We start from the raw sequence: 26,451 nt of genomic DNA on the forward strand, positions 1-26,451 counted from the left end.
ATGTGCAATATTTAAAAATAATAATAATACACACAAAAAAATATAAATCAATATAATGATGTCATAGATAAATGAAGACGCAGGCGCAGTTGATCACACGCAGAACACGGGTTCGAATCCAGCCCGCGGAGGGTGACTTGTTTTAAATGTGACTAAAATATAGCCCTAATAATGTTGCAGGGGAAATTTGTGGGCAAATTCTAGTTTTTCGCGTCTTTTTGGCTTGTGTGCGGGGGCGCAAAGATTGGGCCCCTTCTTTTGCGCAGCGAGCGCTCTACCATTTGAGCTAATTCCCCTCGATGATGGAGAAGAGGTGTCCTTCGCTCTCAAAGACAAAGACGAGGCGCGATCCCTAGCACGTGTGCAGGTGCTGCAGCGTGATTTCCAATGACCACAAAAAAGAGGCCGCATTTCCTCTGTGCTGGCAACTTTGCACTGGCTACCTTTTAATTGTAGATTTAATTAAAATATTGCGCTTTAAGCCATGCAAGCTTTAATGTTTTCGGCCCGGCAGCAGCAGGGAGGACGTATGTTTAGGCTCGTTGGTCTAGGGGTATGATTCTCTCTTAGGGTGCGAGAGGTCCCGGGTTCAAATGCCGGACGAGCCCATTATCAGGCTTTGCTTTTAATCTCTTCAGCCTGATTAGGGCAACCAGGATATTTATGAGAAATTGGGGATAAAATGAGCCAGAGAGAGGCCGGTTAGCTCAGTTGGTTAGAGCGCGGTGCTTGTAGTGCCATTGTCAAGGGTTCGATCCCCGTACGGGCAACTCATTTTCTCTCTGGGACCTTCGCTCTGCTCTTCTCGAAAATGACTGGCGGTCTCCCAGACATGACTGCTGGCTAAACCGCACAAGTACCTGGCCGTACCTCTCTTAGTCGAGGCGGTCTATTGACCAAACGCCAGCTCTTATCTACCTGATTCCACCTAGCCTCATCGTTATCTGCCTCTCAGACAGCCAGCTATCAGGGTGTGTTTGTTCCATGGTGTAATGGTTAGCACTCTGGGCTTTGAATCCAGCGATCCGAGTTCAAATCTCGGTGGGACCATCATTTGCCAGGAATGTGTGCAGTACCTCGTTCGAAAAAACATTTTCGGCAGCACTGAGTCGCAAGAGCTCATCTAGGTAGTGCCCCTTGAAGGGGGGCGTAAAAAGGATGTACAGCACTGGAGAATGCAGGCATCGATCCCGCTACCTCTCGCATGCTAAGCGAGCACTCTACCATTTGAGCTAATTCCCCTCGATGATGGAGAAGAGGTGTCCATCGCTCTCAAAGACAAAGACGAGGCGCGATCCCTAGCACGTGTGCAGGTGCTGCAGCGTGATTTCCAATGACCACAAAAAAGAGGCCTCATTTCCTCTGTGCTGGCAACTTTGCACTGGCTACCTTTTAATTTAATTTAATCAAAAAATTGCGCTTTGACTCCAGCGATCCGAGTTCAAATCTCGGTGGAACCTTTTTAGGTTCTTTGTGGAAGGGAGGGAAAAAACAGAGGTGATGCGCAACTGCTGACGTGGCGGTGAAATTGGCACTCTCAAACCGAGTCGGAATCGGGGAAACATGGGCTTAAAAAGCAAAGGCTTCATTTGCTCCTTGCTATCGTGCTTCTGGACTCAATGACTTAAATCTCTGCTGCTCATGGGAAAATTTGACACACGCCAAGGTTTCATGGTGTAATGGTTAGCACTCTGGGCTCTGAATCCAGCGATCCGAGTTCAAATCTCGGTGGGACCTGCTTTTCCAGGAATGTGTGCAGTACCTCGTTCAAAAAAACTTTTTCGGCAGCACTGAGCCGCAAGAGCTCATCTAGGTAGTGCCCCTTGAAGGGGGGGGCGTAAAAAGGATGGACAGCCTTGGAGAATGCAGGCATCGATCCCACTACCTCTCGCTTGCGCTTGCTGCTTCCTACCGATTGAGCTAAAGTAAGCCCAAAGTAAGCCCACGTGAGCCAATCGCGTTTCTCTGCTGTGGCTTACTTTTGACCAATCGCGTTTCTCTCCTGTGGCTTACTTTTGACCAATCGCGTTTCTCTCCTGTGGCTTACTTTTGACCAATCGCGTTTCTCTCCTGTGGCTTACTTTTGACCAATCGCGTTTCTCTCCCATGGCTTACTTTTGACCAATCGTGTTTCTCTTCTGTGACGTACTTTTGACCAATCAGCGGCTCCTATTATTGTCATCTTTGCAACAGGTAAGGCTATTCTTCATTACTGTATAATCGTTTAATATTTATTCATATACATTGTGTATTTTTGGAAAATTAGACATGCCAAAATAGCTAGCTAGCGTGTATATTACAGGTTTACTTCAGTACCTGTGAACCTGTAACTCTTCCCATGATAAAATACAGAAAAGAAAACATGTAGCTACTGTTAAGTTAATTAGCCGGCCGCTAATTAAGCTATATCCTCCTGAGACCAAAAAAAGTTTAGTTAATAATTTAGTATTTTGTGTGTCATTACATTGTTTAGAGCATAAGAAAGTTTTTTGCAAAAACGTTTTTTTTTTTTTTATAATGTTCATATAGGTTATACTATGTCTTCTGTATAGGACACTACTAGGACTCATTTTTTATTATTATTTTATTTAAAAAGACGTGATCTAAAAAAAAAACATTGTTTTTGCCTATTCATGTCTTTAAATAAAATAATAATAAAAAATGAGTCCTAGTGTCCTCTACAGAAGACATAGTATAACCTATATGAACATTATTAAAAAAAATAAACCTTTTTGCAAAAAACTTTCTTATGCTCTAAACAATGTAATGACACACATAATACTAAATTAACTACACTTTTTTTGGTCTCAGGAGGATATAGCTTAATTATATCAGTGTTTTATATCCTGAAATTGTTTAGGTTTCAGGATTTTATATACCAAACTTTGTATGAAGATGATTCCCAACTATGTTATAAAAGATAACAGAATGATTTGATATAGACTTCCATTTTGCTTTATGCAATATGTGTGTAAAATGGCCATAAGCGGGTTTTCCCATTTTATACAATGTATCTATGTATCTAATTTGCATATTAATGTATTCTTGGGACAACATGTAATGAAAAAAGAAGTGTAATAATGGGAGTTAGTAGTAATTGCCAAGATTTTCATAATAATATCTAATATTTCATATAATTTCTTTCCATATTGTCACCCAAAATGCCTGAAAAACATGATTTAAGTCCTGCTGTGTAGTTTGCTAAATTATTGTATCACACTTAACATACAGGTATCTTTTAGATTGACACAGGTAATAGTCTCTTTCTGATTTTCATTTCAGAAAATGTACGCATACCCCGTTTTTCGTCGCCAGTCAGCAACATCAAACCGTCTCCTCATGGCGCCATCGGCGGAGGCGAAGCAACTTCAAAATGTGGTGTCTGGAAGGGCCAAATCGAAGGAGGAGGTGCTGGCAGAGGCAAGTACTTTTGTCTGCACAAACGGTGGAGATCCCAGTGACCAGTTTTTAGTACTGGCTCACTGCAAACTTCAGTTTGGGATGTACCAGGGTCAGAGATTTAGATGGCTCCTGGAAAACTCTCTGGGGTACGCAGTGTATTTGGTGCTCAGCATTTCCAGTGAGAAAGCGCAGACAACCCCCCTGTCAGAAAATAAACAACTGTTCCTACAGTACACTTCTAATATTAGAGAGATGGCAGAAGAAGTAGAGAAGTATAAGAGGAAGCAGGAAATGCAAGCAGAAGCCCGGGCAACTGGAGACCAGGGCTGCTTGATGGTGGAGTTTGGTGACTTTCAGGGCCGGTCCATGAAGGATGTTTATGAAGACCAGAGCAATGAGGCCGAATCCCTCATCAGGTACTTGGTTAAGGCAGATGCCAGGCCCAACACTAACATGGCCATTTTCAAGGCGTATGTCCTGAAAAGACGGGCTTCTGATATGGGCACCAGTGTACATCAGCCTGCACGTCCACCTGCAGCCTCCAGTACCTCTGCACGTCCACCTGCAACCTCTAGTGCCTCTGCACGTCCACCTACAGCCATCCAAACTGGTTTACAGCAGACCACCACTGTGAAAGCACTGTTGGCGCGTGGCAAACATTTGTCACCTTCACAGCTGGCAAAAAAACTAATGTCACCAGTTAAACCCTGTGAGTAGGAGTGTAAATATAGAATTTTCCCTACAGCAGTTCTACATGTATTCATTTATCGTCATGGCAAACTTGTCCACTTGTTGTTTCCAGATCCATTACTGCAGTCCACTTTACCTCCTCCGGCAGCAGAACCCCCAGCCAAACATTTGGTCCGAAAGCAGCTTTTCGCTACTGGTAAGTAAGCAAGATCTTACATATGTTTGTCTCCATGTATTGATCACAGTAATAGTTTTAACATTTGTGCTCCAGGCACTTCCATTCCCACTGCTGAAGATGATGATGAGGAGCTGGTATTTGCTGCATCACAATGTGAAGCACAGCTAAATACAGGTGTGGCATATGACACAAATGCAAATATTATAAGAATGTTTTGTGGAAACCCACTGAGAATCATTATTTTTGAAAATAAATAAACATTTTAAAATATTTTTTGTTTACAATACAGAATTATGTGACATCATGCCTCAAGCGGGAGGCATTCTTTGAGTGCACTTCTTCCAAACCTTAAGGATGTCCAAAGGTGTCAGTGTATTTATTTGCGTTTCCGAACTTACCTGTTGCTAAACAATCACTGGATAACTTTTTCACACCGCTTGCTCTTCTCACTCACTCAACCTGAGCAGACAGGATGGTGGAGATTCATTGTTCTAATAATTAGAGGAACCGTTTTTCCTTATTGTGTCTGTGTGCATGCTTCATGTCTGTGGGCATCATACTTTTTTTTACTGAATTCATCACGACTCATTTTCCTTCTTTCATTCCATCTAATCCTCATTCTCAAAGAGCTATATTGATCCCATATTCCTTACATCAATAAAGTGTACACTGTGTTCTTTGCTTCTTGACACTAATACCATTTTCTTCACTGTTATTCCTAAATATAATCATAATTATTATTAATACTTGTTTAAAATTACTGCTTCGCCGGCTGTTTGTGGACTGCATTTATGGCATATTACTATCAAATAACAGTCATCCTTATATTGTTTATGTTACTGTTCACTCAGAGGCCTGTGCCGGTCCGTCTCCATCAGCGGAAACAGCACAGACACCAGCTCTTCCTCATCATCAGCCACCAGCTGAGCTTCCTAGTCACTGGAGAGATCATCTTCCACCTTTCCAGCATGAGTGGATCCGGAACACACTGTTTAAGGCCAACATGCGAACCGAAAAGCCAGAAATAGTGTCCCAGCTGAAGCTTTGGTGGTATCCTCCTCAGCCCCCTTTAATAAACACCCAGCCACCCGCCTCACCTGACCTCTTCTTCTGTCGGCCCATTTTCTTATGGATGCCGCTAAAGATGTGGTTGTTTCCTCTTGTCTGCGTTCGCCCAGACTGTGGTAAGCACAGACTTACAGCGGCAGGACTTTACCGTACCGTGCGCAAGGTCTTGGACATTGATGGGTGGTATGACCTTGCCACTGAGTATCTGGAGTGCAAACGCTGCAAAAAGAAGTATCCAGCTTGGAATGAGGACATCTTAGGACAGCTGGATATGGGCCACCGCAGTCAGTTTCCAGCTTTGCTGACATACAGGTAATTCATAATGACAATCATTCATTATCAGGAGCTTTTATTTGTGTTATTTTTTCCAACCAAAGCATTTGCATGATTATACTGTTGTTTCTTTAGATACTCATGTAACAACCGGGTGGTGAGGATGATGAGGGAGAGGACACTGGGCAACAGTGTGACTCAGCTCTACAAGAAGCTGATGGAACAACACAGTGAGGCATGGACACAGCGTGTCCTGCAGTACCTGACTGCCTGTGAACCATTCACAAGGTCCTCCCTTGTGCAGCCTCCTGTGTTTGCTGAGCCTCCACTTTTACCTGCCCTTCCTAAACCTTAGTGGCTGTTAGCTGTGTACGCCAGGGATGTTCTGGGGCGACTGGACGAGGTCAAGGCCAAAATAACATTTGTATTTGGCTGTGTTCTCAAGATGGACTCCACAAAAAAGGTATCACAGCCCTGTTTATATCCAGAAATTGTCCAGATATGGATATGTGTGTGTGTACATAATGCACAGTTATGAGTTTTTATTTTGTTTTGTTTTTAAAAATCTTTTTTTTCTTCAATAGGTCACAAAAAAGCTTGCCGGTGCTGCTTCAGGAACAGCTGCCTGGTGCACAAATGTTGGTAACGAACACGGCCAAGTCCTTGTCTCTGTCCTAACAGCCGCCGAGGGAGATGCACTGGACCCCATGGCAGCTGGCCTAATGAAACGCTACCGAGAGGCAGGAGAGGCATCCCCAAAGGTGATGTACGTGGACAGAGATTGCTGCAGTCAGCACGGCCAGTCTCAGGTGAAGGCCATGTTTTCGGAGTGGGATGAGCTTGAAGTGCGCCTGGACATCTGGCATTTCATGCGGCGATTTGCTGCAGGTGTCACGACAGAGGCTCATCCGCTCTATGGGATCTTCATGGCACGTCTATCCATGTCCATATTCCAGTGGGATTCAGAGGATGTGGCTGCTCTTCGCCGTGCAAAGGAGGGTGAGCTGGCAGCAAAGAAGACTGGCTACATCTCAGAAAAGGCGGTCAGTGCTCGCATTAACCGGAGGGAGTTGGCACTGCACTGCCGGAGGAGGACCAGGGGGGAGGAGGAGACCACCATATTAATTGGGTCACTGATTGATCAGTTTGACAGTGCGGACGGGAAGGATACTCTGGGAGTTCCACTTCTGAACCATGAACGGATCCAGCAGATATGGAAAGAACAGCGGAAGCATGTACAGTGTATCCAAGACCCAGAGCACTTTCCGATCTACATAAAGAAGGGGACACTGAAGAAAGGCGGTGTGGAGCTGTGCTGCTACAGGTGTGCTCGAGGCTCTACCTCCTTGGAGTCATTCCACCTCCACCTGAACCGTTTTATTCCAGGTATTACATACATATGGATTAGTAATTTTTCTGTAAAAAAATATAAGCACTGTAACTGCTTCCATTACGTTAAATTAATGTCACATTAATAAATGTCACACTTTTACAGTTCTTTTCTGATGTCATAAAAGCATTGACAAAGCTGTCTTGCCTCACAAATCACTAATAACTCTGGTTATAATGACAATAATTTTTTTATGTAATTACATAACTCTATTACATGTAACCAGCTACTTCATAGCACCTCATGTGTAGTAAATATATTGTACATATGTGACATATAAAACCCTTTTTTCTTTTTTTTTTTTTTTTTACTTTTAGGAACCAGTGCCAGTGATGCGCATTTTCAAGCCTATCTCCTTGAGGGCTTGATGCGTTGGAATGATCACCGGATGGAAGATGCCATAAAAGGAGCGTCCTCCATCCGGTCATATGGCAGTGCCATGAGAGAGGTTGTGGACCAGCTTAGCAAGACAGTCTTTGGGAAGCCCTGGGATGAGCGCTATCGCCCTCCTGGAGCATATACAGGCAAGACATTCATTAATTTGTTATTTTGTAATACTCTACTAAGTATCAATTTAGCCTTAAATGTACTAGACAATATATTAAGACATTTTTTTCCCCTTTTATTCTCGTAGGTGAATTGCTAGGAATAGAGTACCTTTACAGCCAGACTGGCAAAACACTGACTCCAGTGCTCCAGAACCCAGAGGATGAAGACAGGCTGGTGGAGGAAATTGATGACCAAGACCTGCAAGATGAGGGGTTTGAGGAAGAGATCACGGAGGACATCACAGTTCCAGTGCTGTACGAGAATGACCCCTGCCATGATCTCGCAAACAGCCCCTTTGCCTCAGCCTCAGTCCCCAGCATCACTGGCTGATGTATCAATGGCTGACGTGTCACTGGCTGAGCCATCCACATCAACTAGAGAAGGACACCAACTTGCCCCTGCCCCTTCAGTGTTGTCACAGCCATCTGACACTGGAAGCAGTTTCTCCGACGAGGCTCAGGTAAAACACTTTAAGGGCTTTATTTAATTTCAATCTCGTTTTATTCCACATATATTAACATTAATCTGAATTTACTAGGGAGCAGTCATTGGGCTCGATGGCATTGCTGGGTGGGACAAGGTCCAGGATATGGCAGGTTACCTGGTTGGTCTTCGTGAGGCTCCTTACCTCACTGACCTGCAGGTGACAGAGGCCATTCAGCTGTGGACAGCTCTCCATGACATAGACAAACAGCGGGTCAACTATCAGCCTCGACATCAGCCTCAGCTGACACATGGACGCTTTAAGGCACCAAAGCGGTCCGGAGTCACAACGGGTGTGGAGATTGTAAAACGGTGTCTGATTGGACATCCCGGGGGACCAGCACAGTGGCCCAGCACCAGCCGCTTGGTTGAGGCCATTTGTACAAAGCTGTGTGCTTTACACAAGTCGGCGACCAAGAAGGCTGGAGTTTGCCGCCCCAGGTGGTCTAAAATGCTCTCGGATTACCACCACATCCGAGAGCTGTTGCTTAACAATCGCAGGCTGATGGATGAAACAATGATCCAGCTGTTTGAGCTAAACCAGAAGACACTCATTCAGTGGTAAGCAAGGCACATTATTTTCTTCAAATTAACTGAATACTTTTTTAAACATATATATAATACATGTAATTTATTTTCAGGTTTCAACGGCAGCAGAAAAAACAGGAAATGAGTGTCCTCGCTCAGGGACTGACTCCACCTGACCCAATTGCTGTGGCTGATACGCAGCTTCCTCCACCGAGGGAAAAATTGGATGAAGCGGCATCGACCTCACGCCCAAAACATACATTTACCCTTCCGCCAAATTGAGAAGGACAGGCTCCTCTTCTGCGACCAGGTCGACGGCCTGCTGCTGCCACCACCATGGTGTGCCCCATTGCACCTGCCCCCACAGCATCAGGAGTTGTGCAGCCCATTTCAGCACCTGGGTCATTGTCACTAGTCTTTAACCCAGACATGACCGTGTCAATGGTGATTCCACCTTCTGGTGCTTCAACATCCGGTGCAGGCCCAGCTCCACCTGATTCTGTGTCTGCTGCTCCTGTTTCCCGTTACACCCAGAGGAACAGGCGCCGGCGGGCCCAGGAGACGGAAAGCGGAGTCCATAAGAGGAAGTATGTGCGAGGGGTAACCTTTAACATGTGCAGCAAATGTGGGCAGCCCAAAACCAAAGAGTTTGGCCATAGCCGATATGGTAATGCCACATTTTGCTTGCGTGCCTCAAATGGAAAATCTTTAGATGACTGGTTGGCAGAACAGCGCCAGCAAAATACAAGCCAAACTTCACCTCCTCAATAAACAATTTGCTTTTTTCCTGTATATATTTTGTATATATTACTGTACATGGTTCCACCCAGTCTTTCATATTGTCCTATATACATATATATATATATATATATATATATATATATATATATATATATATATATATGTGTGTGTTTGTGTCTGTGTACTCATTTCATTATTTGTGTGTATTCATTTTAATATTTGTTTTTTTACATTTAAAGTGTCATTTAAATATTTGTGTATTCATTTTAATAAAACATTTTAAGTGTCATTGAAATATTTGTGTGTATTCATTTTAATAAAACATTTAAAGTGTCTTAAAGTAATCTAATAAATCATATCAATCAAATCATATCCCTCACAAAAAACACACATATTTGAAGAAACATTTGTATTCATTTTATTCAATCATAAACAACATGTAATATGCAATTTTTAAAAAATAATATACACAAAAAAAACATTTAATAAAACATTTGAAGTGTCTTAAAACAAATCTGATAAATCATGTCAATCAAATCATATCCCTCCATTTTTATTCATTTTATTAAATAATCAACTACATGTAATGTGCAATATTTAAAAATAATAATAATACACACAACAAAAATATAAATCAATATAATGATGTCATAGATAAATGAAGACGCAGGCGCAGTTGATCACACGCAGAACACGGGTTCGAATCCAGCCCGCGGAGGGTGACTTGTTTCAAATGTGACTAAAACTCCTTCATAACGCACAGGAATATAGCCCTAATAATGTTGCAGGGGAAATTTGTGGGCAAATTCTCGTTTTTCGCGTCTTTTTGGCTTGTGTGCGGGGGCGCAAAGATTGGGCCCCTTCTTTTGCGCAGCAAGCGCTCTACCATTTGAGCTAATTCCCCTCGATGATGGAGAGAAGGTGTCCATCGCTCTCAAAGACAAAGACGAGGCGCGATCCCTAGCACGTGTGCAGGTGCTGCAGCGTGATTTCCAATGACCACAAAAAAACAGGACGCATTTCCTCTCTGCTGGCAACTTTGCACTGGCTACCTTTTAATTGTAGATTTAATCAAAAAATTGCGCTTTGAATCCAGCGATCCGAGTTCAAATCTCGGTGGAACCTTTTTAGGTTCTTTGCGGAAGGGAGGGAAAAAACAGAGGTGATGCGCAACTGCTGACGTGGCGGTGAAATTGGCACTCTCAATTCCGAGTCGGAATTGGGGAAACATGGGCTTAAAAAGCAAAGGCTTCATCTGCTTCTTGCTATCGTGCTTCTGGACTCAATGACTTAAATCCTTGCTATCGTGCTTCTGGACTCAATGACTTAAATCCTGCTGCTCATGGGAAAAGTTGACACACGCCAAGGTTCCATGGTGTAATGGTTAGCACTCTGGGCTCTGAATCCAGCGATCCGAGTTCAAATCTCGGTGGGACCTGCTTTTGCCAGGAATGTGTGCAGTACCTCGTTTGAAAAAACTTTTTCGGCAGCACTGAGCCGCAAGAGCTCATCTAGGTAGTCCCCCTTGAAGGGGGCGTAAAAAGGATGGACAGCACTGGAGAATGCAGGCATCGATCCCACTACCTCTCGCTTGCGCCTACTGCTTCCTACCGATTGAGCCAAAGTAAGCCCACGTGAGCCAATCGTGTTTCTCTGCTGTGGCTTACTTTTGACCAATCGCGTTCTCTCCTGTGGCTTACTTTTGACCAATCGTGTTTCTCTCCTGTGGCTTACTTTTGACCAATCGCCTTTCTCTCCTGTGGCTTACTTTTGACCAATCGCGTTTCTCTCCTGGCTCTGCTCCTGTGGCTTACTTTTGACCAATCGGCGACCGCTATTATTAGGCAAGGCAAGGCAAGGCAAGTTTATTTATATAGCACATTTCATACACAATGGTAATTCAAAGTGCTTTACATAGAAGAAATTAAAATAATCAAAAGAAATCAGAATAATTAAAACAGTTTGGAATAAAAGATAAAATACAGAAATAATCAAATGAAATCAGAATAATTAAAACATAAAATAAAATACAGTGCAAACAGTCGGACGAACAGTGGCACAGTGCTCATTCAGTAAATGCACAGTTAAACAGATGTGTTTTGAGTCTGGATTTGAATGTGACTACTGTAGGAGCACATCTGATCTCTTCTGGAAGCTGGTTCCAGCTGCGGCTGGCATAGTAGCTAAAAGCAGACTCGCCATGCTTAGAGTGAACCCTTGGTATTTCTAGCCGATGTGATCCTAATGATCTGAGTGATCTGTTGGGTTTATATTCACTGAGCATATCTGCAATGTATTGAGGTCCTAGGCCATTGAATGATTTATATACCAGTAATAATACTTTAAAATCAATCCTAAATGTAACTGGCAGCCAGTGTAAAGACCTGAGGACTGGTGTGATGTGTTCATATTTTCTGGTTCTGCTCAGAATCCTAGCAGCAGCGTTCTGTATGAGCTGCAACTGTCTTATGGTCTTTTTGGGAAGGCCAGTGAGAAGTCCATTACAATAATCCACCCTACTGGTGATGAAAGCATGCACAAGTTTTTCTAAGTCTTGACTGGAAACAAAGCATCTAATTCTTGCAATATTTTTCAGTTGATAATATGCTGATTTAGTTATTGCTTTGACATGACTACTGAAACTAAGGTCTGACTCTAGAGACACACCCAGATTCCTGACTAAATTTTTAGTTGTTTGACCCCTAGACTGAAGGTATGCGTTCACCTTGAGAACTTCATCTTTGTTTCCAAACGCAATGACTTCAGTTTTGTCTTTGTTTAACTGAAGAAAGTTTTGGCACATCCAATTGTTTACTTCATCAATGCATTGGCAAAGGGAGTCAATGGGGCTGTAATCGTTAGGTGATAGGGATAAGTAGAGCTGTGTGTCGTCTGCATAGCTATGGTAAGCAATTTGGTTCTTTCTCATTATTTGGCTCATTGGGAGCATGTACAGGTTGAATAGGAGTGGCGCAAGAATTGAGCCTTGAGGGACTCCACATGTCATGGATGTCCACTCAGACTTATGGTCTCCTATACTCACATAATAACCTCTGCCTCCTAAGTATGACCTGAACCATTTTAGGACTATCCCAGAAAGCCCGACCCAGTTTTCCAGCCTGTCAAGAAGTATTTTGTGATCGACAGTGTCAAATGCAGCACTGAGGTCGAGTAGTACCAGCACTGATAATTTGCCTGTATCAGTATTTAAGCGAATATCATTTATTATCTTTATGAGCGCGGCCTCTGTACTGTGGTGCGGTCGGAAACCAGATTGAAAATGGTCAAAAAATGGTATCCATTCGAGCTTAAGAATTTGTTCAGCTGATTGAAGACAACTTTTTCAATGATCTTGCCTATGAAAGGAAGATTTGATATCGGTCTATAGTTGTTTAATATGGTCTTATCCAGATTGCTCTTTTTCAGGAGGGGCTTGACGACAGCAGTTTTCAGGGAGGTCGGAAAACTCCCAGAGAGAAGTGAGGCATTTACCACTTCCAGGAGATCTGCTTCTAAGCTGTGTAACACATTTTTGAAAAAAGATGTGGGAAGTGCGTCAAGGGCGCAGGTTGATGTTTTTAGTTGCTGTACGGTTTCTTCCAAAATTTTGCCATCAATTTCTTCGAAATCAGACATAGTGGCTACTTTCTCGTGCTGTTGTCTGATCTGCCTGACCCCAGCGCAACTCAAGGATGAGCTGATCACCTTTCTGATATTATTGATTTTCTCAGAGAAGAAAGAAGTAAACTCACTGCACTTTCTCACTGAGAGCATTTCACTGGGGAATCTGGCTTGGGGGGGTTGTCAGTCTCTCTACAGTAGCAAAAAGAGTGCGCGTGTTGTTTATATTGCTGTTTATAATATTCGAGAAAAAAGTCTGTCTAGCTTTGCTTAGTTCCTTATTGAAAGCATGGATGCTGTCTTTGTAGATGTTATAATGGACTACAAGTTTTGTCTTCCGCCACATGCGCTCTGCTTTTCTGCATTGTCTTTTCATATTTTGCACTGCTGTTGAGTTTCTCCAAGGTGCTTTTTGTCTGCCACTCTTCTTCCTGACTTTCACAGGAGCAATATCATCAATTACACTCTTAACTTTTGAGTTAAAAGAATCAAGGAGAAAATCAACAGAGTCAGCAGATATGCTTGGTGTTAAAGATATAGCCTTCATAAATAGTACACTAGTGTTCTCATTTAAGCATCTCTTCTTGACAGACACAGATCTAGCTTCAATGGCAGGAGAGATCAATATATCAAAGAAAATACAAAAATGATCAGACAGTGCTACATCCTTAATAACAATTGATGAAATGTTTAGACCCTTACTGATAAGTAAATCTAGAGTGTGTCCACGATTATGTGTGGGTCCATGTACATGCTGAGTCAGATCAAAAGTTTTTTAAACAGTTTTGATTTCTTTTGCCATATTGTTTTCTGCATTTTCTATGTGAATGTTAAAATCTCCAGCAATGGCAAAGCAGTCAAACTCTGAGGAAATTGTTGATAACAGTTCTGTTAAGTTCTCAGCAAAAGCTGGAGAGTATTTTGGAGGCCTGTAAACAATGATAAGTAAATTGCGTGGAGCACCTTTTAACACAATACCCAGATACTCGAAAGACGGGTAATTCCCAAATGATATTTGCTTACATTGATAGACATCTTTATAAAGAGCAGCTAAACCTCCGCCTCTTCTGACAGCTCTACAGACACTCATAAAAGTAAAGTTAGGAGGGGCTGTTTCATTGAGGACTGTTGCACTGCAACTTTCTTCTAGCCAAGTTTCATTTAGCAACATAAAATCCAGGTTGTATGTGGTTATTAAGTCGTTGACTAAAAGTGATTTATTTTTAAGTGAGCGGATGGTTAAAAGTGCTAACTTAACAGTCTTACTTTTTGTCCCCACAGCAATCTTGGTATGTCGTGTAATAGGCACCAGATTAGATGGGTTTGCTGTACGGCTTTTGAAGGCCTTAGACTTTCTATCATGTAATCGAACAGCAATAGAAAAAGATACAGGCACACTGGGTTCCCGCTTGTTCTGTAAACATTTGAGAAAGTTATTGTTATCATAGCGGGGACCTGACACATATCACTGAGAGCTGGTATCAGTTGTTTTTGGTTCACCTCGAGCCGCTGGAGGAGGGTGTGGGCCCTGGCGCTGTGGCAGAGGCCGAAGAGCTCTCACAGGAGGAGGGGGAGGGCGAGCTGGGCCCGCAGGCTTTGGTGGTTGTGGGGCCTGGCGTTTTTTGGTTGGTATCTGGGGGCTCGCAGCAAAAGAGTGGGATAGTCTAGTTCCAGCATGCACCAGTTGTTCCATTTTCTCTGAGAAGCACAGAAGTGGAGATGCTGGAGAGAGTGGTAATGTTTCCGGTGAGAGGGATTTTTGCTCTGGTGTTATTGGAGGCTGTAATATGCTGTCCTGGTTTCCCTGGCTGTTTTCCAGAAAGTCGTCTATGGGTGCTGTATCTTGGAGCAGTGCTGGTATGTCACAGTCTGTCTGTGGTGAGCTCTGTGGGCAGGGCTCAGCTGAGATTGTGTCCGTGAGCAGAGGTTGTTGTGGCTGAGTGGTGTTATCACTGTCCTTGTGTGATGTGTCAACCGCATGTCCATTCAGGTGCTGAAATGAAATCCTGTGGTCATTCATACTGTATCCAGGTGTGTGTGTGCCATTCAGGTTGAGTGGATTGGCACACATTGCAGAAGGATGACGGAGGGAGAAGTAGATATTGTCCTTTAGCACTCTTGAACCATAAATGGCCATAAGCGGGTTTTCCCATTTTATACAATGTATCTATGTATCTAATTTGCATATTAATGTATTCTTGGGGCAACATGTAATGAAAAAAGTAGTGTAATAATGGGAGTTAGTAGTAATTGCCAAGATTTTCATAATAATATCTAATATTTCATATAATTTCTTTCCATATTGTCACCCAAAATGCCTGAAAAACATGATTTAAGTCCTGCTGTGTAGTTTGCTAAATTATTGTAACACACTTAACATACAGGTATCTTTTAGATTGACAGAGGTAATAGTCTCTTTCTGATTTTCATTTCAGAAAATGTACGCATACCCCGTTTTTCGTCGCCAGTCAGCAACATCAAACCGTCTCCTCATGGCGCCATCGGCGGAGGCGAAGCAACTTCAAAATGTGGTGTCTGGAAGGGCCAAATCGAAGGAGGAGGTGCTGGCAGAGGCAAGTACTTTTGTCTGCACAAACGGTGGAGATCCCAGTGACCAGTTTTTAGTACTGGCTCACTGCAAACTTCAGTTTGGGATGTACCAGGGTCAGAGATTTAGATGGCTCCTGGAAAACTCTCTGGGGTACGCAGTGTATTTGGTGCTCAGCATTTCCAGTGAGAAAGCGCAGACAACCCCCCTGTCAGAAAATAAACAACTGTTCCTACAGTACACTTCTCATATTAGAGAGATGGCAGAAGAAGTAGAGAAGTATAAGAGGAAGCAGGAAATGCAAGCAGAAGCCCGGGCAACTGGAGACCAGGGCTGCTTGATGGTGGAGTTTGGTGACTTTCAGGGCCGGTCCATGAAGGATGTTTATGAAGACCAGAGCAATGAGGCCGAATCCCTCATCAGGTACTTGGTTAAGGCAGATGCCAGGCCCAACACTAACATGGCCATTTTCAAGGCGTATGTCCTGAAAAGACGGGCTTCTGATATGGGCACCAGTGTACATCAGCCTGCACGTCCACCTGCAGCCTCCAGTACCTCTGCACGTCCACCTGCAACCTCTAGTGCCTCTGCACGTCCACCTACAGCCATCCAAACTGGTTTACAGCAGACCGCCACTGTGAAAGCACTGTTGGCGCGTGGCAAACATTTGTCACCTTCACAGCTGGCAAAAAATCTAATGTCACCAGTTAAACCCTGTGAGTAGGAGTGTAAATATAGAATTTTCCCTACAGCAGTTCTACATGTATTCATTTATCGTCATGGCAAACTTGTCCACTTGTTGTTTCCAGATCCATTACTGCAGTCCACTTTACCTCCTCCGGCAGCAGAACCCCCAGCCAAACATTTGGTCCGAAAGCAGCTTTTCGCTACTGGTAAGTAAGCAACATCTTACATATGTTTGTCTCCATGTATTGATCACAGTAATAGTTTTAACATTTTTGCTCCAGGCACTTCCATTCCCACTGCTGAAGATGATGATGAGGAGCTGGTATTTGCTGCATCACAATGTGAAGCACAGCTAAATACAGGTGTGGCATATGACACAAATGCAAATATTATACGAATGTTTTGTGGAAACCCACTGAGAATCATTATTTTTGAAAATAAATAAACATTTTTAAACATTTTTTGTTTACAATACAGAATTATGTGACATCATGCCTCAAGCGGGAGGCATTCTTTGAGTGCACTTCTTCCAAACCTTAAGGATGTCCAAAGGTGTCAGTGTATTTATTTGCGTTTCCGAACTTACCTGTTGCTAAACAATCACTGGATAACTTTTTCACACCGCTTGCTCTTCTCACTCACTCAACCTGAGCAGACAGGATGGTGGAGATTCATTGTTCTAATAATTAGAGGAACAGTTTTTCCTTATTGTGTCTGTGTGCATGCTTCATGTCTGTGGGCATCATACTTTTTTTTACTGAATTCATCACGACTCATTTTCCTTCTTTCATTCCATCTAATCCTCATTCTTAAAGAGCTATATTGATCCCATATTCCTTACATCAATAAAGTGTACACTGTGTTCTTTGCTTCTTGACACTAATACCATTTTCTTCACTGTTATTCCTAAATATAATCATAATTATTATTAATACTTGTTTAAAATTACTGCTTCGCCGGCTGTTTGTGGACTGAATTTATGGCATATTACTATCAAATAACAGTCATCCTTATATTGTTTATGTTACTGTTCACTCAGAGGCCTGTGCCGGTCCGTCTCCATCAGCGGAAACAGCACAGACACCAGCTCTTCCTCATCATCAGCCACCAGCTGAGCTTCCTAGTCACTGGAGAGATCATCTTCCACCTTTCCAGCATGAGTGGATCCGGAACACACTGTTTAAGGCCAACATGCGAACCGGAAAGCCAGAAATAGTGTCCCAGCTGAAGCTTTGGTGGTATCCTCCTCAGCCCCCTTTAATAAACACCCAGCCACCCGCCTCACCTGACCTCTTCTTCTGTCGGCCCATTTTCTTATGGATGCCGCTAAAGATGTGGTTGTTTCCTCTTGTCTGCGTTCGCCCAGACTGTGGTAAGCACAGACTTACAGCGGCAGGACTTTACCGTACCGTGCGCAAGGTCTTGGATATTGATGGGTGGTATGACCTTGCCACTGAGTATCTGGAGTGCAAACGCTGCAAAAAGAAGTATCCAGCTTGGAATGAGGACATCTTAGGACAGCTGGATATGGGCCACCGCAGTCAGCTTTGCTGACATACAGGTAATTCATAATGACAATCATTCATTATCAGGCGCTTTTATTTGTGTTATTTTTTCCAACCAAAGCATTTGCATGATTATACTGTTGTTTCTTTAGATACTCATGTGACAACCGGGTGGTGAGGATGATGAGGGAGAGGACACTGGGCAACAGTGTGACTCAGCTCTACAAGAAGCTGATGGAACAACACAGTGAGGCATGGACACAGCGTGTCCTGCAGTACCTGACTGCCTGTGAACCATTCACAAGGTCCTCCCTTGTGCAGCCTCCTGTGTTTGCTGAGCCTCCCCTTTTACCTGCCCTTCCTAAACCTAAGTGGAACTAGGGGGCGCGGCACGGCTGCTGACCCTGTGCTTCTCCGTTCGTTTGTTTGTTGTTTGTGAATTTTTGGCGTTAATCGTGTTGTAAACTTTTGTTTTGTTCACGTCCTTGAGTTAAGCAACATGGAAATGGATTACTTGCGCGCAGTGGTGATCTTTTTTATCCTATATGCTGTCGTTAGAGAGAACTTTGCCCTAGCCGGGAACAATGAAGGAAGTGAACGAACGTCGCCACTGATTAAATACTCGAGGGAATTTCTTCTTGCCCTAAGGAATAAAGCTGTGTCTGTGGACTTAAATCACGTATCATCAACCCCTCATGGAAAAGCCCAAGGTAGGAAAACGAAAAAAAGAGGCTCGAGGGGGGGCGTTCGTAACAGGTTGAGAAGGCGAGGAAACAGACACCCGCTTCCCATCATAACTCTGTCAAACGTCAGATCATTAAATAATAAACTGGATGAGATCACAACACGTCTCCGGTTTGATGAGGATTTTCGGAGGAGTAATTTGCTCTGCTTCACAGAGACATGGCTTCACGAGGACAGCACTTGCATTGATATGGAGGGATTTACAGTTATAAGAGCAGATCGTGATAAGGTGTCATCTCAAAAATCCATCGGGGGAGGACTCTGTATGTTTATTGACAGCGCTTGGGCTTCACAATTCAAAGTACTCAAGAGAGTGTGCACTAGAGACTATGAGCTGCTGTCTGTATCTATCAGGCCGTTTTACCTTCCGCGGGAGTTTGGGCAAATCACCATTATTCTTGTTTATGTCCCAGGGCCTAATAACAAAGAAGCTGCGGAAATAATAACCGACAGCTTCAATGCTGCTCTCTCCCGATCAGCAGATCAGCCAGTGTTTATTTTGGGGGATTTCAACACATGTCAGCTGTCACCTCATCTACCCACTCTGCAGCAGTATGTCACCACGCCCACTCGCTCCACTCGCATACTGGATCAGTGCTTCGGTAACATCCCAGACGCATATAAGGCAGTGAGTCGCCCTCCTCTTGGTAAGTCCGATCACAATGTCATTCATCTCCTTCCAACATACAGACAGAAAGTCAGGCGTGAAAAACCACTCCTGAAAACTGTACGTCAATGGACTGAGGATGGGGAGGAGGAGCTCAGAGATTGTTTTGACTCTACAGATTGGCGCATGTTTTTTGACGCATGCTCTGATCATCACGAATTGACAGACACAATCACATGCTATATCAAGTTCTGTGAAGAAACTGTTATCACTTCCAAGATAGTTCAAGTGTTTAGTAATAACAAGCCATGGCTCTCAAAGGATCTTAAAATGTGTCTGAATGAGAAAAGGGCTGCATTTTTGAGAGGAGAAGCTGACTTAGTAAAGGAGAAAGAGAAGGATTTCAAGCGTAAAGCTTTTACAGCAAAAATAGATTTTAAGAATAAGGTTGAGCAAAGATTTTGTACAGGCAATGCAAAACAAGCATGGGAGGGATTAAATACAATAATGGGTAGGGAAAGAAAAAAACAAAGTGTAAACGTGGCAGATTGTGGCAAATTTGTTAATGATTTAAACATTTTCTATGGAAGATACGATGTGAGAGACCCAAAAATAGGGTGCAATATTACCTGTGATCAGATTGGTAGTTATGAACATATACAGCTTTCTGAAGAAGAAGTAGCCATGTGTCTCTCTAAAATCAGACCAAACAAAGCCCCTGGGCCTGATGGCCTCCAAGGAAGGGTGCTAAAGGTATGCTCTCAACAGCTTAAAGGGGTTCTTACTCAGCTGTTCCAAATTTTGCTGAATTGTGGTGTTTTTCCAAACGTATGGAAGAAGTCCACAATAATACCTGTGCCTAAGGTCTCTAGGGCTACAGACCTTGGAGACTTTAGACCGGTGGCACTCACTCCACTCTTAGCCAAGTGTATGGAGAGAGTGGTCAGCACCCATCTTATGGCTTCTGTTGGGAATCAACTTGACCCCCTTCAATTTGCCTATAGGTCACACAGGGGCACAGAGGACGCAACTCTTACTCTTGTAAATCAAATAGCTAAACATCTGCAACAACCAAAATCACTTGCTCGGGTTCTTTTTATTGATTTTACATCTGCTTTTAATACTATGCAAATTGATATTCTTTTAGAACAACTTCATAGGATGAATGTGAATGGTGGGCTCATTCACTGGATTAGAAGTTTCTTAACTGACCGCCCTCAGAGAGTCTTAATGAATGGGGTCTACTCAGATGAGCTTGTCATAAATACTGGAGCACCACAAGGCTGCGTGTTGTCACCTCTGTTGTTTTCAATCTATATAAATGACATGACTGTGCACAGCACCAATGTTAGTTTACTTAAGTATGCTGATGACATGGCCTTGGTAGGACTTCTCACAGAAAATAATGCAGCACATGAGGAAGCTTATTTTAGCCAAGTCACTTTACTGCAGGACTGGTGTCAGACTGTTAAACTGGAAATTAATGTGACTAAAACAAAAGAACTTATAATACGAACGAAACCAAGAGGGCCCAGTAACATCACCCCTGTTGTACTTAACAGCCGGCCTGTGGAAGTAGTGGAACATTTTAAGTACTTGGGTACAATCATTGATTGCACTTTAAGTTTTAATGTTAACTCAGAGAGTATTTTTAAGAGAGCTAACCAGCGATTGTTTTTAATTAGAAAGCTGAGGAGCTTCAAGGTCAGTCAACACATTCTTGAGATATATATGGGTATATATGGGCATATATGGGTCTGGTAGAAAGCATTTTACAGTTCAATATAACAGCTTGGTATGGCAATCTGAATGTGAAAGACAAAAACAAGCTTTCCAAAATTGTTAATATTGCAGGGAAGGTGATTGGCAAGTCACAAAGGCAGCTTGGGGATGTGTATGATAGGGCGGTACTCAGGAAGGCCAGACAGATATCAGCAGACACCCTACACCCACTCAACTCAGAGTTTGAGTTGCTCCCATCTGGCCGTAGATTCAGGGTCCCAAGGGCGAGCCGGAACATTTATAAGAGATCCTTTATTCCCCATGCCATACAGGAACTTAATTTAAACTGAAAGCGTCTTTGTGTTTTATATAACTTCTAATCGGCTGCGCTGCTTTCCATTTTCTGTTGTTGTATGTTGACGGTGGTAGTGTCATACTTTTAAACTGTGTGTATTTTGTCATTTTAACTGTTGTGTCACTGATGCATATATGTTTGGAGAAGTCAAAGACAAATTTCCACCAAGGTGGACAATAAAGTCTAACAATAATAATATTAATAATAAGTGGCTGTTAGCTGTGTACGCCAGGGATGTTCTGGGGCGACTGGACGAGGTCAAGGCCAAAATAACATCTGTATTTGGCTGTGTTCTCAAGATGGACTCCACAAAAAAGGTATCACAGCCCTGTTTATATCCAGAAATTGTCCAGATATGGATATGTGTGTGTGTGTACATAATGCACAGTTATGAGTTTTTATTTTGTTTTGTTTTTAAAAATCTTTTTTTTCTTCAATAGGTCACAAAAAAACTTGCCGGTGCTGCTTCAGGAACAGCTGCCTGGTGCACAAATGTTGGTAACGAACACGGCCAAGTCCATGTCTCTGTCCTAACAGCCGCCGAGGGACATGCACTGGACCCCATGGCAGCTGGCCTAATGAAACGCTACCGAGAGGCAGGAGAGGCATCCCCAAAGGTGATGTACGTGGACAGAGATCAGCACGGCCAGTCTCAGGTGAAGGCCATGTTTTCGGAGTGGGATGAGCTTGAAGTGCGCCTGGACATCTGGCATTTCATGCGGCGATTTGCTGCAGGTGTCACGACAGAGGCTCATCCGCTCTATGGGATCTTCATGGCACGTCTATCCATGTCCATATTCCAGTGGGATTCAGAGGATGTGGCTGCTCTTCGCCGTGCAAAGGAGGGTGAGCTGGCAGCAAAGAAGACTGGCTACATCTCAGAAAAGGCGGTCAGTGCTCGCATTAACCGGAGGGAGTTGGCACTGCACTGCCGGAGGAGGACCAGGGGGGAGGAGGAGACCACCATATTGATTGGGTCACTGATTGATCAGTTTGACAGTGTGGACGGGAAGGATACTCTGGGAGTTCCACTTCTGAACCATGAACGGATCCAGCAGATATGGAAAGAACAGCGGAAGCATGTACAGTGTATCCAAGACCCAGAGCACTTTCCGCTCTACATAAAGAAGGGGACACTGAAGAAAGGCGGTGTGGAGCTGTGCTGCTACAGGTGTGCTCGAGGCTCTACCTCCTTGGAGTCATTCCACCTCCACCTGAACCGTTTTATTCCAGGTATTACATACATATGGATTAGTAATTTTTCTGTAAAAAAATATAAGCACTGTAACTGCTTCCATTACGTTAAATTAATGTCACATTAATAAATGTCACACTTTTACAGTTCTTTTCTGATGTCATAAAACCATTGACAAAGCTGTCTTGCCTCACAAATCACTAATAACTCTGGTTATAATGACAATAATTTTTTTATGTAATTACATAACTCTATTACATGTAACCAGCTACTTCATAGCACCTCATGTGTAGTAAATATATTGTACATATGTGACATATAAAACCCTTTTTTTTTTTTTTTTTTTACTTTTAGGAACCAGTGCCAGTGATGCGCATTTTCAAGCCTATCTCCTTGAGGGCTTGATGCGTTGGAATGATGACCGGATGGAAGATGCCATAAAAGGAGCGTCCTCCATCCGGTCATATGGCAGTGCCATGAGAGAGGTTGTGGACCAGCTTAGCAAGACAGTCTTTGGGAAGCCCTGGGATGAGCGCTATCGCCCTCCTGGAGCATATACAGGCAAGACATTCATTAATTTGTTATTTTGTAATACTCTACTAAGTATAAATTTAGCCTTAAATGTACTAGACAAAATATTAAGACATATTTTTTCCCCTTTTATTCTCGTAGGTGAATTGCTAGGAATAGAGTACCTTTACAGCCAGACTGGCAAAACACTGACTCCAGTGCTCCAGAACCCAGAGGATGAAGACAGGCTGGTGGAGGAAATTGATGACCAAGACCTGCAAGATGAGGGGTTTGAGGAAGAGATCACGGAGGACATCACAGTTCCAGTGCTGTACGAGAATGACCCCTGCCATGATCTCGCAAACAGCCCCTCATCTTTGCCTCAGCCTCAGTCCCCAGCATCACTGGCTGATGTATCAATGGCTGACGTGTCACTGGCTGAGCCATCCACATCAACTAGAGAAGGACACCAACTTGCCCCTGCCCCTTCAGTGTTGTCACAGCCATCTGACACTGGAAGCAGTTTCTCCGACGAGGCTCAGGTAAAACACTTTAAGGGCTTTATTTAATTTCAATCTCGTTTTATTCCACATATATTAACATTAATCTGAATTTACTAGGGAGCAGTCATTGGGCCCGATGGCATTGCTGGGTGGGACAAGGTCCAGGATATGGCAGGTTACCTGGTTGTTCTTCGTGAGGCTCCTTACCTCACTGACCTGCAGGTGACAGAGGCCATTCAGCTGTGGACAGCTCTCCATGACATAGACAAACAGCGGGTCAACTATCACCCTCGACATCAGCCTCAGCTGACACATGGATGCTTTAAGGCACCAAAGCGGTCCGGAGTCACACCGGGTGTGGAGAGTGTAAAACGGTGTCTGATTGGACATCCCGGGGGACCAGCACAGTGGCCCAGCACCAGCCGCTTGGTTGAGGCCATTTGTACAAAGCTGTGTGCTTTACACAAGTCGCCGACCAAGAAGGCTGGAGTTTGCCGCCCCAGGTGGTCTAAAATACTCTCGGATTACCACCACATCCGAGAGCTGGTGCTTAACAATCACAGGCTGATGGATGAAACAATGATCCAGCTGTTTGAGCTAAACCAGAAGACACTCATTCAGTGGTAAGCAAGGCACATTATTTTCTTCAAATTAACTGAATACTTTTTTAAACATATATATAATACATGTAATTTATTTTCAGGTTTCAACGGCAGCAGAAAAAACAGGAAATGAGTGTCCTCGCTCAGGGACTGACTCCACCTGACCCAATTGCTGTGGCTGATACGCAGCTTCCTCCACCGAGGGAAAAATTGGATGAAGCGGCATCGACCTCACGCCCAAAACATACATTTACCCTTCCGCCAAATTGAGAAGGACAGGCTCCTCTTCTGCGACCAGGTCGACGGCCTGCTGCTGCCACCACCATGGTGTGCCCCATTGCACCTGCCCCCACAGCATCAGGAGTTGTGCAGCCCATTTCAGCACCTGGGTCATTGTCACTAGTCTTTAACCCAGACATGACCGTGTCAATGGTGATTCCACCTTCTGGTGCTTCAACATCCGGTGCAGGCCCAGCCCGTTACACCCAGAGGAACAGGCGCCGGCGGGCCCAGGAGACGGAAAGCGGAGTCCATAAGAGGAAGTATGTGCGAGGGGTAACCTTTAACATGTGCAGCAAATGTGGTCAGCCCAAAACCAAAGAGTTTGGCCATAGCCGATATGGTAATGCCACATTTTGCTTGCGTGCCTCAAATGGAAAATCTTTAGATGACTGGTTGGCAGAACAGCGCCAGCAAAATACAAGCCAAACTCCACCTCCTCAATAAACAATTTGCTTTTTTCCTGTATATATTTTGTATATATTACTGTACATGGTTCCACCCAGTCTTTCATATTGTCCTATATATATATATATATATATATATATATATATATATATATATATATATATATATGTGTGTGTTTGTGTCTGTGTACTCATTTCATTATTTGTGTGTATTCATTTTAATATTTGTTTTTTTACATTTAAAGTGTCATTTAAATATTTGTGTATTCATTTTAATAAAACATTTTAAGTGCCATTGAAATATTTGTGTGTATTCATTTTAATAAAACATTTAAAGTGTCTTAAAGTAATCTAATAAATCATATCTCTCAAATCATATCCCTCACAAAAAACACACATATTTGAAGAAACATTTTTATTCATTTTATTCAATCATAAACAACATGTAATATGCATTTTTTTTAAAATAATATACACAAAAACAAACATTTAATAAAATATTTGAAGTGTCTTAAAACAAATCTGATAAATCATGTCAATCAAATCATATCCCTCCATTTTTATTCATTTTATTAAATAATCAACAACATGTAATGTGCAATATTTAAAAATAATAATAATACACACAAAAAAATATAAATCAATATAATGATGTCATAGATAAATGAAGACGCAGGCGCAGTTGATCACACGCAGAACACGGGTTCGAATCCAGCCCGCGGAGGGTGACTTGTTTCAAATGTGACTAAAATATAGCCCTAATAATGTTGCAGGGGAAATTTGTGGGCAAATTCTTGTTTTTCGCGTCTTTTTGGCTTGTGTGCGGGGGCGCAAAGATTGGGCCCCTTCTTTTGCGCAGCGAGCGCTCTACCACTTGAGCTAATTCCCCTCGATGATGGAGAAGAGGTGTCCATCGCTCTCAAAGACAAAGACGAGGCGCAATCCCTAGCACGTGTGCAGGTGCTGCAGCGTGATTTCCAATGACCACAAAAAAGAGGCCGCATTTCCTCTGTGCTGGCAACTTTGCACTGGCTACCTTTTAATTGTAGATTTAATTAAAATATTGCGCTTTAAGCCCTGCAAGCTTTAATGTTTTCGGCCCGGCAGCAGCAGGGAGGACGTATGTTTAGGCTCGTTGGTCTAGGGGTATGATTCTCTCTTAGGGTGCGAGAGGTCCCGGGTTCAAATGCCGGACGAGCCCATTATCAGGCTTTGCTTTTAATCTCTTCAGCCTGATTAGGGCAACCAAATTGCCCAAATTTATCCCAAATTGGGGATAAAATGAGCCAGAGAGAGGCCGGTTAGCTCAGTTGGTTAGAGCGCGGTGCTTATAGTGCCAAGGTCAAGGGTTCGATCCCCGTACGGGCAACTCATTTTCTCTCTGGGACCTTCGCTCTGCTCTTCTCGAAAATGACTGGCGGTCTCCCAGACATGACTGCTGGCTAAACCGCACAAGTACCTGGCCGAATTAGCTCAGTTGGGAGAGCGTTAGACTGAAGATCTAAAGGTCCCTGGTTCAATCCCGGGTTTCGGCAGAGGAACCACGTCCGCCTCTCTTAGTCGAGGCGGTCTATTGACCAAACGCCAGCTCTTATCTACCTGATTCCACCTAGCCTCATCGTTATCTGCCTCTCAGACAGCCAGCTATCAGGGTGTGTTTGTTCCATGGTGTAATGGTTAGCACTCTGGGCTTTGAAATCTCGGTGGGACCATCATTTGCCAGGAATGTGTGCAGTACCTCGTTCGAAAAAACATTTTCTGCAGCACTGAGTCGCAAGAGCTCATCTAGGTAGTGCCCCTTGAAGGGGGGCGTAAAAAGGATGTACAGCACTGGAGAATGCAGGCATCGATCCCGCTACCTCTC

The 26,451-nt window shown here is 43.4% G+C and overlaps 4 non-coding genes across 4 annotated transcripts; all 4 read left to right on the forward strand.

Annotated features, from left to right (window-relative positions):
• The first annotated feature begins 978 nt into the window (after positions 1–978).
• Positions 979–1,050, forward strand: trnaq-uug (transfer RNA glutamine (anticodon UUG)). The gene has a single exon. It is a non-coding gene; the product is annotated as a tRNA-Gln (tRNA).
• Positions 1,051–1,665: 615 nt separating this feature from the next.
• On the forward strand, positions 1,666–1,737 carry trnaq-cug (transfer RNA glutamine (anticodon CUG)). The gene has a single exon. It is a non-coding gene; the product is annotated as a tRNA-Gln (tRNA).
• An 8,931-nt stretch (positions 1,738–10,668) lies between these two features.
• On the forward strand, positions 10,669–10,740 carry trnaq-cug (transfer RNA glutamine (anticodon CUG)). Its single transcript has one exon. It is a non-coding gene; the product is annotated as a tRNA-Gln (tRNA).
• A 15,309-nt stretch (positions 10,741–26,049) lies between these two features.
• On the forward strand, positions 26,050–26,122 carry trnaf-gaa (transfer RNA phenylalanine (anticodon GAA)). The gene has a single exon. It is a non-coding gene; the product is annotated as a tRNA-Phe (tRNA).
• Positions 26,123–26,451: the final 329 nt, after the last annotated feature.

The sequence above is a fragment of the Siphateles boraxobius genome, unplaced genomic scaffold, assembly GCF_051911475.1.
Source record: "Siphateles boraxobius isolate OS27281-9 unplaced genomic scaffold, OSU_SipBor_1 19, whole genome shotgun sequence".
NCBI lineage: Eukaryota > Metazoa > Chordata > Actinopteri > Cypriniformes > Leuciscidae > Siphateles > Siphateles boraxobius.